General features: G+C 42.8%; 1 protein-coding gene across 1 annotated transcript in view; it reads left to right on the plus strand.

Annotated features, from left to right (window-relative positions):
* dcdc2c (doublecortin domain containing 2C) overlaps positions 1-18,143 on the plus strand; it is a 36,158-nt gene extending 18,015 nt beyond the window's left edge. Inside the window, exon 12 of the mRNA XM_085258022.1 lies at positions 17,192-18,143. The gene's annotated coding sequence lies outside the window, so the exon portion shown is untranslated. The remainder of the gene's footprint in view (positions 1-17,191) is intronic.
* The last annotated feature ends 338 nt before the right edge of the window (positions 18,144-18,481 follow it).

Genomic DNA, 18,481 nt, shown 5'->3' on the forward strand with positions numbered 1-18,481 from the left:
AAGATCTAATCTGTGCAGAAAGGCGAAAACAAGTGTATAGTTCCCGGGACTCTTTCACACCAGTAGTCTGCTCATTCACCTTTTTGCAGCTCCCTGCCACCACCAGCAGCGTGCCCATACATATGTTTACAAATTTGTTTTTACATTTCTATTTTTTTCTAGTTTCCCTACTGCTTCTTTTTCATTGCTTCTCTCTCTCCTTTCTCTTCCCCCCTTTGTCTTTTCCTTCACTGGCTGTCTTTAGTAAGATGGATGTGTGCATTCCCAGGGCAGATGGCTTTGTTGTTACTCCGTGTACCCGGCTAGCACTTTAACACCCGGCCTCCTTGTCTGGCCTGACGGGCCATTGCCTGGGGAAAGAACTCTACCAATACACTGTGCAGAAAACGTGTGTCGTGCAGCTAACTGCATGGGTGCTCACACCTTTTTTGTTACTGGTAGACCCTCACAGTCTGTGCACCAGATACACACATAGATTTGTTTTAGCACGGTTGTTGGTATATAAAAACTTCAGTATATAGTACACATGCACTATGCAGTAGCTTGTAAAATAACTTTTAATAGAAATAACTTGAAGTAAACATTTTCTGTATGACTATCAGTTTCCCACGTGCTTGTGGGGGAATTTTAGCTTACTATTCTTTATAACGTAGCCTTAGTTCATTGATGTTTGTGGACATCTGTTTATGCCAAGATCAGTTGAGGTCAGTTTGAGGTCTGAACTTTGACTGGGCCATTGCAACAACTTTATTATTTACTTTTTTGGCCATTCTCCACCACCCTGCTTGATGTGTTAGACTCAGTGACCACCTCTCCACCACCTTGCTTGACAGTTGGTATGAGGTGTTTAAGCCGATTTGATGCATCTGTTTTTCTCCAAATGTGGTGCTATACATTATGGCACAGCATCTCCACGTTGGTGTCATCTGTCCAAAGGACATTTCGTGGGTTTATTCAGATGCAACATTACAAACCTAACATGAGCCATGCTTGTTTTAGAAAGAAAAGGCTTTCTCATGGCGAAGCTTCCAGACAAGTTTCTCTTGTTCAGTCTTTTTCTAATTGTGCTGTCATGAACTTTAACATTTAACATGCCATCTGAGGCCATCAGTGACTGAGAGGCACCTCTTGGCTTTTCTTTTTCTTTGCACACTCTGACCTTGGAGTGAATTTGCTGGGACATTGACTCCTGGGAAGAGTGTGGCTTTGTGTTAACACTTATCTGAATGCTCCAGAGCAGTAAAAATGCCAGAACATCTGCCTTTATGGAGGTGGTCACACTTGCCGATGATCATTTAATCAACTGGATGTGATTAGCAGCACCTGTCTGCTGTTACCCTATTAATTCTCATGGAAGCAGTAAGGGTGTACTTAGTTTTTCACAGGCCAGAATAGAGTCCTGTGAAAAACTAGGTGCACTCTTACCTATACACACACACACACTTGTGTATGGGAATCCATATGATCTGTCTTTAAGCTTATATATAATGTCATACCCACTTGCCTTGTACTGGTCAGTGGTTTGCATATTGACAAACTGTGTCTTGTTGATTTTTTTTTCAATTTCCATGATAAACTTTAAGAACAGCTATCCTTTAAAAGGCAACATGTGTGGATCTCTTTAGGTCACCTGCTTGATTTCCATGCTGTGATCTAAGGATGATAAATTGCTGGGTACACATAAATTATATCAGTGAAATCACATTCAGTGCAGGCCTTTTGTGTGCACATATGTAAATTCAGCTAAGTGAAATTGCAGTCTTTGTCTACCCTCTAACCATACAATTTCTTTCATTTCAATCTAAGCACACATTCGGAATATTGTCCCTTAGCTGCTCCTATCATATGTAATGAATGTGCTGCCCCAAAGGTGAGAGCCATAATTGATTAAAACCATGTTTTTTTCATGGCTCAGTGTAGTCAGCGATAAGAATATCTGTGATGTGAGTGCGTGCATGTAAGTGTCATTTATGCGCGTGTGTCAGCATGTCTACTGGTCTGTGTGAGGAGGACGGGACATCAAAGTCGTCTATGAACTGGCTCTGTTTCATCCCAGCTAATGAAGAAGCTGTGAGTATGCTTCTGGGTCACAGTGGGAACATGCACAGTGAGGTCACTTCAAAGGCGGGATAATGACGGATTAAGTCTAAATCACCGCCGCGCTTTAGTCGCTGTCTCACATCTAGCCTGTCGCTTTGCATTTTATTAACAAATCATGGCAATATGATCTGGTAAAATGTGCCTGCCTTAATTTCCCTTGTCCATCTTACTCTGCAAATCCTCTACATCCAGATTATTGGATCGTGGTGGGCAGAGTGGTGGGCCTTTTTATAAACCCCTGATGGTGATGAAATATTCTTTCATCAGTGTCCATATATGTCCCCATGTATTCACGTTTTAATGAACTGCTCTCTCTGCAGTTTCTTATTGCCTTGTGTTGTGTCCATGACAGTGATACAGCTTTTCATTTATATGAGCCCTACAACTTGCAAGCAAGATATTTCATCCTTGGCTGGTTTGGGTTGGCATTCAAAATTAACCAACACACCCACAGACCTCTCAGTTGATGAGCACAGGTAAAGCTGGGATTTCTGTATCATAAGCCAAAGTGTTATAATGTTCCAGCCTTTCACATCATATGGGAAATGGAATTGGTTTGAAAGGGGGCTATATGCCAAGATTATTGAGCTCTAGGTACTCTTATGTACAGGAGGATGCCACGAAGATTTACTGTTTTACCGCAATTCATCTTGTTCAGTGTGTAGCCCTTACATTCTCTGACCCTAAGCCTGCTGCGCTTGTAGAAATACAGGTATGTTGGAAGCACTCAGGAAAGCGTAAGTGCTGCTGGAGTGATTTATCCTCTCTAGACCCTCCAAGGGCTCTCGAATACTCAGATGCTTTGGTCAACAACGCACCCCAGCAATTATAATTAAGGGGTACTATGGTCTATGTCTCCAAAATGCTTTCATGTGATAAAGAGGTGTAATGTCAGGACATATTTAATAAATTCTAGCATTAATTGGGGGTGAATGAGGTTTGGTGTTGTTCAAAGTTCGAGTAACAGACTGCCTGAAACTCCTTCTGAACTTTGGGGTGCTTTTAGATTTGTGTGGAAACAACTAAATCATTTAAACTTAGCCTAGATCACTTTTTGAGAAGTATTTGGTTTATCTTGAAAACTCTTTTAAACCAAGGTTTCGAATCTTATGTTGTCCTCAGTCAATTATGTATGTGTAACCTTAGCATGAATCTAAGTGTTTAGGTTTTTTATTTTTTATCAGACTGTGTAACATATACTGTACTAACACAGACAGGAATTATCAAAACAGCATGACATATGTATGTGTGTATTAGGGGTGCAACGATATTCGTATCGATATTGAACCGTTCGATACAGTGCTTTCGGTTCGGTACGCATATGTATCGAACAATACAACATTTGTAATTTATTTTATCAACTTTCCTTCTGACGATGCTGTCTGTGTTGAGCGCTCAGTGAATCTGCGTTCGACTACTCCGCCTAGGCTGCACTGTCGAGCGCAGATCCACTGAGCGCTCAACACAGACAGCATAGTCAGAAGGAAGAGCGCAGGGCAAGCTAGCGAGACAGAAGTTAAGCTCTCCTTGCAAGATGGACCTCCCCCACCCTCATTCAGATCTGGCGTTTGGAATTATTTTGGTTTTCATGTGACGTATGACCCTGAAGGTAAGCAGTCATGGACTAAAGTAAAACAGTATGTTGGATGTGCCATGCAATGCTTAATTACATTGGTGTGAACTAGTGTGTTAGCGCAGTTAGCTCGTTAACGTGTTGGCCGTCTAGCCCCATGCACGGGGCGATCGGCGGTAGCTCGTTAACGGAGATTTGCCGTGTTGTGGCGTTAAGGTCATTTCAACGAGATTAACCTGAAAGCACTAGTGGGAACACAACGAATATGACTGCACATTTACGCCGACATCATCCTAGTGCAAAGACAAAAACAACAAGCATGCTACTAACTTTAGCCGAGTCATTTAGACAGCTGTTAGCACGTGATTCTCCTTATGCTGCTGAGAATATAGCCCAGAAGAAGCGGATAGTATAGCTTTTATTTTGGAAAGAGACATTTCTCTGTAATAAACTCTCTTTTCCAAAGATGAGTGATTCCTCAATCAGATACAGGGCTTGCAAAATCGCTAGCCCGACGTCCCGGAGCTAGTGATCTTTCCAGTCGGGCTACAAAAATCTCTCTGCCCTGCCCGTCGGGCTATTGTATTTAGTATTTTAGTATTTAGTATTTAGTATTTAGTATTTATTTATTTATTGTCATTGTCAAGAACAATGAAATTGCGTTTGGGGCTTCCATACAACCCCCCAAAAAAGAAGAAAATAATAAATACCCCTTAAAACCCAAGTGTACATATTTAACCCAGTGTGACTCCAATGCAATAAGACAATCCTTAGCAATAATGTTCGTAGAAATTCAGACAAAGACCTGAGAAACATGACAAAATACAACAATGCAACCCATTCAATATTATTGTACTGTGAGATATGATATCAGATATGATAGTTATCTATTTAAGAAAGAGGGGGGGGGGGGGGCAGGAGGGGGAAGAGAATAAAGATATGATGCACCAATGCAGACCAGTTCATTGCTATTAAGAAGTTGGATATGGTTATTGTCCGTGAGAGGGGGGCAGAGAGTTCAGGAGCCTCACAGCCTGTGGATACAGGCTGTTGGCCAGTCTGGATGTTCTGGCCTGTATAGACCTGTACCTTCTCCCTGAGGGCAGCAGATGGAAAAGGTGGCGCGCAGGGTGATGTTGGTCCCGCAGGATACTGTGCACCCTCCTCAGACAGCGAGTGGGGAAGATATTACTGATCTCTGGCAGACTTGTTCCAATAATTCTGCCAGCTTCTTTCACCACCCGCTGGAGTGCTTGCTGATCGGCCTTGGTGCAGCTGGGGAACCACACTAGAAATCCATACGTCAGAACGCTGCTGATGGCACAGTTGTAGAAGTTCAACATCAGAGATCTGGGAATGTGTGCGCTCCGCAGTCTCCTCAGGTAGTAGAGGCGCTGTTGGGCCTTCCGTACAACTGAGGTGATATGGTTGCCCCAGGACAGGTCCTCGGTCACAGTTACCCCCAAGAATTTAAAACTGCTCACCCTCTCCACCGCCTCACTGCCAATGAAGAGAGGCAGATGGTTGTTATGACCCCTCTTCCGGAAATCTACAATGATCTCCTTGGTCTTTTTGGTGTTTAAGACCAAGTTATTGTCGTGGCACCATGACTCTAGTTGTTGCACCTCTGTCCTATAGTTTGTCTCATCATTGTTGGATATAAGTCCGAGCACTGTAGTGTCATCTGCAAACTTAACAATGAGATTGGACGCGCAGGAGGAAATACAGTCATGGGTGAAGAGAGTGTATAGCAGAGGGCTCAGAACACACCCCTGAGGGGCACCGGTGTTGACCACAAGGGTGGAAGAGGTGTTCTTACCCACTCTGACACTCTGTCTACGGTTAGTGAGGAAGTCCACAATCCAGTTGCACAGAGAGGAGTTAAGTCCCAGTTGGTGGAGTTTGGGACGGAGTTTGTATGGCCGGATGGTATTAAAAGCCGAGCTGTAGTCTACAAAGAGGAGCCGTGCATAGGTGTTCCTGTGTTCCAAGTGCTTCAGTAATGTGTGCAGCACTGTGGCGATCGCATCCTCGGTTGACCGGTTCTCCCTGTATGCAAACTGGTGCGAGTCCAGGGATGGTGGAAAAGCAGCTCTGATGTGTTTAATGACCAGTCTCTCCAGGCATTTGGCGGGAATGGGGGTGAGTGCCACAGGTCTGAAATCGTTCAGACATGTGACATTTGACTGTTTTGGGATGGGAACGATGGTTGCTGCTTTGAAACAGGATGGTACCAGTGAACAGGACAACGAGGTGTTATATATAGAGGTGAAGACGTCCGCCAGGTCCGCAGCACAGTCTTTTAGCACCCGGCCCAGCACTCCATCCGGCCCGGCCGCCTTCCTGGTGTTAATGCTCCGGAACACACGCCTCAGCTCATGAGTGCTCAGGACCGGAGCAGGGTCGGTTGAGGGGAGAGGGGACAGGACAGGGTCGGTGTTCTCCCTGTCAAAACGGGCATAAAAGAGATTTAGATCCTCAGCCAGAGTAGAACTGTCGGCTGAGGGTGATGGTGTTCTTCTTTTGTAGTCCGTGATAGCCCTGATGCCCTCCCAGAACTGCCTTGGGTTTGTGTTGTTCTCAAACCTGGCCTCGATACGCCTCCTGTGCTGCTGCTTGGCAGTCTTGATGCCTCTTCTCAGGTTGGCCCTGGCAGCACTGTATGCCTCCTGGTCCCCGGATTTGAAAGTGTTGTTCCTTGTTCGAATAAGTTGTTGAACTCCGTGTGTCATCCAGGGTGGATTATTAGGGAACACACGGAATCGTTTCCAAGTTGTTACATTGTCCACACAGAAACAGATGTAGTCCAAGACAGTGGAGGTGTAACTGTCCAATGCGACACGATTGTCAGTGTCCTGCACCTTGAATACATCCCAGTCTGTGCAGTGGAAACAGTCCTGAAGCATCGGAATAGCATCCTGCGGCCATGTTCTCACGGTTTTGGTTGTAATCCCAGTGCTCTTGATCTTTTGTGTGTATATTGGGTGTAGCAGAAGGGAGAGATGGTCTGACAGACCCAGGTGGGGATAAGCCTGGGCTCTGTATGCATTCGCCATGTTGGTGTACACCTGGTCTAGGAAAAATATATGTCAATGCTTTTGCATTCTTTCAGAAATGTAGCTGGGTAATTATGTCATTGGCATCGGTGAGCCACTGTCAATATGTGACATATTGAAATCGCGTTTGAATTTGCGCTTGTTTTTTTGCTTTCACTTTGCAATGACAGCACTGATCTGTGAGTGATGATAATTTGTGCACCAATTCCTCTGACATCGTCTTATTAATCGTTAGCTTACTATGCAAACATGACAAGTGAAATCTCCCGCAGCAAGCTTAAACATGTGAGAGGTTGATCGCGCAGAGAATCGCTGAGCTTATGTGAGTCCGTGTGTAAAAGTAGCAGTATATATATTTTAGTTCTGCTGAGCCAAATAAGACAGGTCGGGGTGAAGAAGTGACAGCCAAAGAAAAGCTTACCACAAAACGGAGAAGTTATGACAAATGAGACTATAAGGCAAAAAGAAAGTGCAGCTTTATGGTTTCATGGACAAAAGAATTTCTGTGGCTGCAATATGACGAGCTAAATAACCAGGGCTGCACATAAGTGGTCCGCAGGTGCGCTTTCGCTGTCAAAATAAAAAACGCGCACAAGGGTTAGGGTTAAATTTAAAAACTGTACTTTTGAGTTAAAATATATATTTATAATTTTAATAAATGACAAATTAAAAAGGCATGAACATTTTTTTGTATCGAAAAAATATCGAACCGTGACACCAAAGTATCGAACCGAACCGTGAATTTTGTGTATCATTGCACCCCTAGTGTGTATATATATATATATATATATATATATATATATATATATATATATATATATATATATATATATATATGTGTATATATATACATATATACATATGTACGGGGGTGCACATAAGTGGTCCGCAGGTGCGCATTCGCTGTCAAAATAAAAGACGCCACCAGATAAGAATGTGCAACGCTCTTTGCGTACATAAGATTTTCTGGAGGAGGACAGACATTTGTTTAGAACTCTTAAAGATGTTGAAGAAGCAAGCTCCTTTAAGCAATTACTTTGGTGTTCCTCCACCTCCAAAGAAATGTCAGAAGGAGTCCGAACCGCATAAGAGGCGCGTATTCTCGGAAAAGTGGTTGCAGGAGGCGAGCTGGCTTCAAACAAATGACAAACGCACAGAGATTTGGTGCAGAATATGCTGTGAAAATCCCACTCTAGCGGACAAAAACATGTACGCAAACGCACGCTGCAACTTCTTATCTGGTGCGCATCTTTTATTTTGACAGCGAATGCACGCCTGCGGACCAATCATATATATATATATATATATATATATATATATATATATATATATATATATATATATATATATATATATATATATATATATATATGTGTGCGTGTGTGTGTGTGTGTGTGTGTGTGTGTTTTCTTATAGGCTATTATAAATTTATAGAGTTTTGAATGAAAAGCAATGAAAATATACACCTGTCAAAAAAAAGAGATATCAATATGAACAAAGTAAAGAGATGACAATGTTTTTCTTTTTCCTGGTCTGTAAGATGTATATGCCTGTGCATCAATAGGATAAAGCCTATAAATGTTGCTGAATTTTATAGAAGATTATTGGAGCTGAAAATGGGTTGTCCAGCATCGGTCCAGAGAGGGAATTGGCTGAGCTGCAGAGCCTCATTTAGTGGAGGCTCAGTGGCAGCTCCCATTTCACCTGGGTTCTCCGATGTTTAATTGGCCTCATTATGTGATTAACTTAGCAAATTTACCCCTTACCCTCAAGGCAAAGCTTTGAACACTGGCAGACCACAAACCCTCTCAAAGTCACTCCATCACTGAAACCACAATGTCAGCATTTAGGCTGGCCATCACATTCCACTGGGAAGTTTTCATTTTCCTGCAGAGATGCCTGTTTGCCTATATTAACCTCCCCACCTTTGACTCAACATGCTGCTTAAGAATGCAGTAATTCATTCTAGGATAACTAGCAATATATCATTGTTTCCTTAGAAATGCTCAGTATGCATATTACGTTGCTTATCACACTTTATATGCTGAGCATGATTTTTTCAAGCTCTGTAAATTATAGGTTATTGTGCAGACATGTGTTGAATCATTTGATGTTTGCATTCAGAGCCTAGCCCTACACTTTCAAAATGTATGGAATTTTATATGCAAAATCTATTTTATTTCAGGGTATACAAGAGTGCATGTTGCCATGTAGGCCGAGCTGTTCATTTCCTGTTTATTAGGTGGATTAGGGTGTTTCTTTTCTCTCTCAAGTCAACACCGACCATGAAGCGAGTGGAAAGAAACAGTTGATTGTCCAATCCAGCAAACAAAATCTAATATTTGGAAAGCTCTGGTTATTTGTTTGTGGTTTCATAGATATTGGTTTCATTTTGCTGATCTCCTCAGAGAATAGTATAGGAAATGAAAGGAAGATGAAAAAACAAAGTCTGTGATGTTAATCTACCCTGTCATCACTGAAATCTCACAGGTCCTTTTTGGGCTCCCTGACAGTCGGATGAAATGGTCGCTAAAGTGCCAATTTTACCCAACCGCTTGCTATTTGCCAGCAAAGTCACAGGTTGGCTTCCTTGTTCAATAACCAGTCTTGGAGAATAGGGTTGACGGTGGAGCGAGGAATCGTATGTGTTGCGGATGTGTCCGTGTTCGAGGGTAGAGGGGGAGAGGATGGGCAGGAGGGAAGAGAAGAGAGAAGTTTACAAATGGGATCCATCATTTTTCATGCACGAGGGTGACATCCCTCCGTCAGCCAATTTCGCTCCGATAGCACAGTCCCTTGGTTCATTGATATCTGCATTAGGGACCTTTGTCAAAGGTCTCATCTAAATGCATTGAAAAACGCTTTGCTCCCTCTGTGTACGTCCCGCTTTTAGAAGTGTGTGCGTGCATGCTGTGCAAAGATTTGCCGACTTGGCTTTGTCTACATTAAGGTTGGTCTTTGTGGCAAAGCAATGCGGTGTCACTGAACCTGGAAAGGGGAAAAACAACTTGTGAGAAACGCATCAACAAAGCCGCCGCCAGCTGCTCAGTGCTGTGAGAGCTGCGGCTACGAGTGTTTTCTCACTCTGTTGTTACTGAGTAACTCTTTTAGTCTGCAGCGTAATGAATTTAATAAATATACTCAAATTAATGGCAACGACTGAAATGACCTATGAACGTGTTTCAAGAAAGGGGCCATGAAACATTGTGAAGGAGCTAATTTCAAATTGATATAAAGATGGCAGGGTCTTCTGTATGAAGTTGGTTGGAGTAGGCTTATTAACCAAAACACTTCAGAGCCACTTCATTTATCCCTCTAAACACACCACCCCTCATCTCCACACATGTACAGTCCTACAGTTCAGTCTAACCTGACTGTACATCCTTTGCTACTATTAAGAAGATTTAATTTGCTATTCCTGTCCATCTATTTTACGTGACTATAGCACGCTACGGCAGGGGCGCCGCGGGGCTAATGTCGCTGTCAATCCAGTGTCCCCTTAGCTACAATCTCACGGCTTAATTTCCACACAGATCCAAGCACCCTTGAGCTCTAAGAGGTCTCATTCGCACACTTGAATCAAAATTGCCCCAAACTCTCTTGTCCTGCAATTTTGCAACACTTGGGTTGTAAGCAATGTTACGTTTTGAGCAATTTTACCAGGTCCCTGAACTGTCAAGTAAAAGGCGAGCTAAACACCAGCCAATCTAGCGTTTCATTAATATGTTTAATATAAATTTATGTCGACCATTTCAGTTAAAGCCTTTAGGTGGTTAGGCTATATCTCCTGGCACTCTCATAAGATATATTAAGAATAGTAATTAATAAATCTGATAATCTGAAATTGACTAATAATTTGGTGCTTGAGGACATCCCTTCCGTGTGTTCCCATAGGGATTCCATTAAAAGTCCTACTGACTATAATCTATAGTTGTGCAATTGTTCTATAGAATTCAGCAATGCTGCCCTTTTAACATTGTTCAAATCCACTTTCAAATGACTTTGAAATGAATAATTTATGTTAAGTTTAATAGACCTTGAGGTGCGTCACAGTAACTGAATGATATATTGTGTCCCAGAATGTTTACAGAGAATTGCAATGGGAGCATCTGTCACTGCCTGTCACTAGTTTAAATAGAAAATCTAAGTGTTTGACACATGCTATTACTGTTTGTTATTGTCCCCGTTTTCAGGTATGGGCAGATGAAGAGAGTTCTGTGTGAATATTCTTCAGTCAGAGCTGTTTAGCTTTCTGAAGACGACTTTAAGTCCGATTAAGAGTACTGAGGCCTTGAATACTTGAATAATGCTCAGTGAATCAGAGGGAGTGGTACACGTAATGCTTCTGTGGCGATGTGCTGTCTTTTAAGGGGAAAGAATCAACTATTGCTGCCCTGCTTCCCTCTTTTATCTTGTGAGTCGGAAATGTCAGTGCCAGCTCAAACAGGACCAGCCAAACCTCCTGAACATGGCGAGATTGGATGCGAAATCAGTGCAAGGGTCACTGACAAAAGAAATTGGGTTTTATGCAGAGCGTGCCTCAATACACAACACTCCCAAACCAAAAGGTAGAAGCAAAGCCCTTACCAGCTATTTTCAACCCATCATTATTTCTCATAAATCCCAAACTAGCCAAGACCAGTGCCTTTGACAGCATGACTGATGAGTTTGCCATCGTGAATGTCAAAAGAAATGGTCTCCTGCACCTTATCTCCCCTATTTCTCATTGTGAGTGAGACTTGGGGGTTTTTATGGAGAAAAGCCACGGCCGTTGTGATGAGCATTACCCAGTGATAATGAAGGGCACACTGCTGTACCGTCAGCCACTACAGACAGACAGGCAGGGGAAGCGGGCAGGCTGGGAGGTGCTGTGTGCTGAGAGTTGCCCATTCATGAGTTTATGTGACCTTATGTCTTTATCTAGAGACCAGACAAATGAGCATATTTTTATATTTACACTGTGTAGGTGCCATGATTGCCTTATCTACTGCCGCCTTCATTCACAGAGGGAAATGTCAAGAGGTAATCAAGTCAAATGTGTCATTTGTCAATGGATTTAAAACTGTATATAAGGAAATACTGTATGTAGGTAACATTTCTGTGAATTCTATATGATATACTTAATTTAACTGGAGATGTTGATTTAAGCACACCTCGCATGTCATGCGTAGATTCCCCCCCCCCTCTAAATTATGGAAAAACATCCTTTGATTTGATGAGTTTGTTTTCAAGTCTCATAAGTAAACCACATATTCCGCTGAGGCTTAAGTGAAAGGGGTTTTAGTTATCCTGCCTGTAAGTTGGCATGCAAACCAGCCGGCACAGACGAAGGATAATGAGGTTGGACGCAGGTCTGAGTAGTGACTGTTAAGCAGGAAGCTGCATTTATGATGGCTTTAAGAGGCATTTATTGCCTCGTTTCCATCAGAGCATTGTCTGCAGAGACCCAACAGCTTTCCATAGAGATTAATCTCAGATACCCCCCTCTTAGGTGGTGGCAGTCTTGGTGAAGTTGCTCACCATGGCGGCTCTCTCTCACTTTCTCTATTTTAGTTAGGCTTTAGTGTCTGATTTTCTTCTTTTGCTTTGCTCTTCCCAGTACTCACTTCCCTGCCTTTCTCCTTCTATTTTCTACTCCCTCTACTCTCAGAGGGTTTCCACACTTGGTGTCACTGCATGTCCTCCGGTTACACTTACACAAATCAGGGTTAAACCATTTGTTTACAGTGAAGAAGGGAAGAGCGAGAGAAACAGCGCTGTGCTAAATGTCAAGGATGATGAGGTGGGTCAGGCTGGCAGTGCTGTTGTGATTACGGCTGTCTTCGCGCTACATCATCAAAAAACTCTGAAAAGGGCTAAGTCCTCCAGTTCGACTGTTTCGCCAAGAAATTAGATTCACATGTAATCTTTGAGAATATCCTTCCTGCTTTCCCTCCAATAACAGTGCCAAAGTAAAGGAATGTGTGGTGTGGAGCTGCACTTTTCAAGCCAAGGAGTAGTGGATTCTGACATAAGGATTTAAAAAATGTTTTTGTGGGCAAAACCACATCCACAACAGTGCCCCAATCTACCTGCTGTGTCTTTGTTGAATAGTTAACGAGATATATAGGTACTAGTAGGATTTCAACTACACGAGAAAAGTTTGATATCAATTTTTAATGACTTTTTAATCAGAGAAAACCAGGCAGGTTCTCTACAATTTAGCCTGAATGTGCACACACCTACATGCCACGCCTGTATGTTTGCCGAGCACCTTGTGTATGATTCTTTCATGAGCTGTGTGGTGGCTGGCCTTTCATAGGCGTGCTCTCATTGAGCACTTAATCAATACCTGTCATCTTGATCTCATCCTCTAAAGTGGGCCCCTGTTCTTTGTCTTCCCCTTAATCCATCTCCATACCGCTATTTGAATTTGTATTAGAGACCTAAGGACCTTCTTCACTATCAGAAGATTTAACAGATTGTTTAAGGACCCTTAGTACTATTTTCATAAGCACAAGACCAGGTTTATAAAAATCTATACAAGGGCCTGGAGACTTGGGGCAGTGTGGCAGGAAGGGTAAGCCGTGAACGTGTGGAGAATTTCAGATTTGGAGGAAGGCAATTTCAGCATCTTGCCTTTTTCTGATTGTTTTGTTAAAGCTGGTTTTATTGCTGTTGCTCGGCTCTTCTGTCGTTCTATTTGCTTTGGGTTTTAAGGAGTCGCCAAAGGTAATTTATAGTATTTCCCCCCTTAGGAGAGTATTTGATGGGGCACTCCTAAAGCTGCCTGACTACAGGCTCGAGAAAGGGAAACTCACTTTTGATTCTGCATGAGTACAGTTTCTAAATCACTACCAGCTTCTTGTGATTGTACTTTTGTGAATCTATCTGCAGTAAAAACTGATAGCGGGCGCAATGGTAGAGTGATTGCAGTTTGTGAGTTCAAACATTGATAGCATTGGAAGCACAAAGAGACTATACATTCAAGTGTCTCTTTTTTACCCCCCCTCCAACTTCTCTGTATTTCAGTCCTGCTGCTCAGTCTTCTCAGAAACAAATGTGCAGTGATCCATGCTCTTAACACAGTTAAGAAAATAGTTTTCGAAAATTGGACCTTGAAGAATTCAGAGTGGGTGAGTAATTGGAGGTCAATAGAAAGCAATGCTCCACGACAGAGCTGAACCCGCAGAGAGAGCAAGAGAGAGCGCGACTGAGAGACGGCGAGAGAGAGGAACCAGCAGAGTGTCAATCAGCCAGTGTTTTGCCCGCATTGCCCCTTAATTTAATCACTGTTTAATTACTGCTGTCCCCAGAGGGACGCTCTGCTAGGTTCAGTTACTGAGCTTTTTCCCTTCCTCTGACGTATTTAGCCCACGGACAGCCTCTCTAAAGCAGGCCACTCTCCTCAGAAGCCTCAGCAGTATTTCAACCTTACCTCAGGGCCCTTTGCACAAATCTGCTGATGATAATGTCAAGGGCAGGCACATATGCATATGCGTGATGAAAGGTGCCTGCGGGAAGAGAGACACCACAAATATACAAGTTTATCCAGCAAAGCAAAGGCAGGGAAAATGGTGAATATGTTTAAGTACCCACTACTTGTCCACTCCCCTCCCATTCCCTTTAGGACCACCGCCACCCCGCTGAGAGTCGGTGTATTCAGATTTGGATGTAGTTGATATGGATGTGGATAAAATCCAAGAGCTGTGCAATCATCAATAAAAATCACTGCTGCAAGACATGGCCAGCTTCCCATAAATGTTCCCTGCCATAGTATAATGTGTGCTGCCATATCTGTGGCCAAACATGGTGCATGTGTCATGGTTTCTCTGGATTACCAACAGCCCCTCACCGCAGACTCCACACAGGGACTGCATCAGGGGAATAAGTCACAGTTTAGCTCTCAAGCTACAGCAATCAATATAAATTTGGCATGGTAATGATCAGGTGCAGTGGGTGTAGGTCTCTTGTATCTATCTTCTTCCCTTTTCCCAGCATATGCTGCGGTGCTCTATCTCCCAGAGGCCTGCGGGTAACACAGCTAAGGCTGTGCGCTGCACGTCAGACCTCTGAGGAGTAAGGGGAAACAAACAAGCAGGGCTGTCTCAGAACCTCAGCAGCAGGCACAGGCAGTAGCCCATGCTTGCAATGAAGCCCCTGATGCCACACACATAAGCACAGGCACACACAGACTTTACCGGCCCTTGCCTCTCAACCATTCCCTTATTGGAGAAGGAGAGGTATTTTACACTGTGTTAAGGATATAATGGGACAAATAGAGATGGTGTGATGAGGAGCTGTGTGTTTGTGTGTGTGAGACTGACTGATAGATGAGATGCTGTCTCTCAAGAGGGTCTGTGATCATGATGATTGCCAGCGGAGGAGAGTTGAGATAGTTGTGACTCCTGGGTATTCAAATTGGAGTGTTGACAGGTTTATTATTGAAGTTTGTCCTCCCCCTCTCTCTGTTTTTCCCCTGAACCAGATAAGTGAGGGTGCGATAGTCACCATTTTCTGCAGCTTCATTCTTCACATGCAACAAGGCTACTGTTTCGAAACCAGCGAAGACATCAAGAGGGGACTCGTAACAAGAACGCAGTTTGATTAAAATGGCACTAAATTATTTATTTATTTATTTTTCACACAAACTTAATTTCGCTCGGAGAGATGCAGTGTTAATACCAAACCTAAATTAAAACTGGCTCAAGTGGATGGTGCCAAATGTAATCCCTCTGCCTCATTTATGTCAAGCTGGAGCCAGAGCGCCGCGGCCTGCGCTGCAATTGAAGACCCGCAGCCTGTGACATTAATAAAGACGGAACATGTACAGGAAATTAAACTTTCACATTCCTGTTGTAATGAGATCTTATCCATCATGTTACTGTTTGCCTCACAATCAAATCAAATGCTAAAATGGAAGCTCAATCAGGTCCTCCCACAACGGCATCGCTGTAACCTCCTGGCATCGTTCTTCTAAATGGATGGCAAAGTGAATGGGATTTGAATAAAAACTCTATATGTTAATGGGCAGGTTTCACCCCTGAGATCCACTTTGTATAGAGATACAAGAGGAGAGGAGGGGGGGAGGGAGGAGAGGGGCATGCTACCAGCACTAAAGAGGAATATCTGTAGGGTGTTGTTGCATTGTATGCATTTCTGATCTGCATGTTGCTTTAAAAAAATGCAAGTAGGAGGAAAATGAGCACCTTGACCTTAGTAAGCGCATCTCTGTGTCCTGGTTGGCCACAAGAGGGTAGCAGCTAGTTGCAGAGATGGGAGCCAGGCCACAGGTTCATATTCACACTAGAGAGATTTGAAATATATTAACTAAAAGATATTATCTTCAGCCTTACATTTATAGATCACACTAGGATTTTTTTTTTCCTTTACACGAGCCTATGATCTTTGGAAGAAGAGAGGAAAGCTCTACGGACAAGGAGATGAGGCAGTGCTAAATTTAATGGTATTGGCTTTTATAGGTAATAAGGGGGCACTGATCAAAGGTGCACAATACTCAAAAGCAGCGAGGTTGCACTCAGGAGGGGAACCAAGTGCTCTCCAGCCAGGCTGAGCAAATTGCCAGATCAGCTAATCAGGATTCAACTGGAAGATGTAAGTTAGTGGAGAGTAATTGAACACAGATTTAAGGGACATCCATCTGGATATTGCAGCACTCCTCTCTTGCTCTCCTTAGTAAATTCTGGTGAATATTAATAATGTTTTTTATATAATAGTGTGCAGGCGAGGAGTAGGGATGGGGGTGGGTTTGGGGTTCTTTTAACAGGGCCTCTGAAAAGCTTCAAACATACAGGGAGAAATTACTCAAAGAAAATGTAAAGCAGAATATCCATTTACTTACCCTCTCCACTCTTCCCTTCCATGTGTGCCCTCTTCTCTCGGGCACACATGGAAGGCAAAGATGGAGGAGCCACCCACTTGTGGAAAATAGTGCATGTGGGATGTTATCAGCACCTGCTCAACATCAGTATATAGGCCAATTAAATGTGTATGGGTGCATGTTGTCCTCTTGGACATGATTAGAATCACAATTCGTGGCTTTGTAGTCCTGCCTGACCTGACTCACATTACGACTGAATATTCTCTGGAAAAAGGTTCGGTTAATGAACAGTCGAATATACAAGGATGGATGCAACTGCAGATTAATGAAGCCTCAGAGGTAGGAGCGGATTGAATTTGCTTAAGACATTCGAAAAGAGTCAATAATATATACAGTATGAAATATTGGCAGTTTAAATAAATCTGAATAAATTACCCAGAACTGTATACAGTCCACAGTCTGCACAGCTACCTCAGTGTGCATTAAATGATTGAGTTAGGATGCACTTATTGTTTTCAGAGCACTCATATATTTTTAAAACCACAAAGCTATTTTTCTTTCACAGGGTTTGTGATCTTTTTTTTTTTTTTTTTTAAATTCTGTGACCTTCTAACACGATTCTCTCCTTGTGCTTTCCAGCAGATCCTGATCTGACAGTGAAAACACCTGGGCGAAGAACATTGTCAATATGTGGTTCGCAACTGCTGTTATTTCCCCCAGGACCTGAAATCACACATTTGAAGCATTCCTCTGGGGGTATATTTAGAAAATGGGCCGATCAAAACTGCTTGTAACTCAAATCTCACGTCACACAGCTGCTTTTAACAGACTGTAAAATAGGGGAAAAAAGGGAAGGATAATGAGAGGAGAATGGGTAGATAAATGCAGACACCCTAACTGCCACAGTATGTGACTTTTTATGTGCACAGAAAACATGAAAAAGAAAAAGAAGTTTCTCTCTTTTCTCTCTTGAAGAATGTTTCATTTGAGAGTTTGCTTTTCCTGCCACTGAAGAATGCTTACTTCTTTGACTATTTCGCCGAATGATCCCCAGCACCTGATAGAAAATGAAAGTAGTATAACAGTGTTTAGTGAAAATGATAAATCCAAAAAGCTGACACCATTGCAGTGATTTCATTTAAGGTATGATTACTGTTCCAGATGTCAGTGATGATGGAGGCATCGAGGAGGACTGTTACATTAGTCCCTGAAGCCTGACAACCATAATACATTTCCTTTTTTTTTTTCTTCTTCTTTTTTTTTTACAATGTAAATTCCTCTTACTCCACAAGGAGACTTTTTCGCTCTTCTTCTTTGATATGCCTGGCTGCTTGGTAGCTGTCGAAGGGGGAAAAAATGGCAACAAAAACCCACCCTCGTGTCCCACTGTCAGGTGTCTGATACCTATTCCCATGGCAAACACGCACCACAGCTAGATGCAAATTGCCTGTGGAGATTCACCGTTTGTGGAAGAATAATAGGGTGCCTGGAAATGCTGGCCCTGGGACGGTCTGCGGGCCCTCAGATGTGATGTGTGTTTGAGAAAAAATAATACAACAGTGAGAGTGATTGCTGTAATGATAGATCCCTAACCAGACATTTTCCAGAAATGGAAACTGGAATGCGGGCCTGAAAAGAGTTGACTATGGGTATGGCGATGTGTGGAACAATTTAGAGAAGATGTTTTGGACTAAATTGCTGCATCATGGATGCTTTAGGGTAATAAAGCTGAAATAGAATCACACGCTGAAGTTTAGAAAAGACTGTTGACAGACAAGAAAAAGTTTGAGCAAGTTCGTATCAGTCTTGTCTTACTTTGCCTTTTCTTTTATTGATGGCTTTACATTCAGGCACAATGCTCCGCTATGGCACGAAAAAAAATGGAGCACCTTTTCCACATATCAAGGCTCTCCTTCAATGCCATTTTCTTCT

This window comes from Mchenga conophoros, linkage group LG19 (assembly GCF_057382185.1).
Source record: "Mchenga conophoros isolate Kocher_MC1m ecotype Shallow Benthic linkage group LG19, M_conophoros_male_GT1.1, whole genome shotgun sequence".
Lineage (NCBI taxonomy): Eukaryota > Metazoa > Chordata > Actinopteri > Cichliformes > Cichlidae > Mchenga > Mchenga conophoros.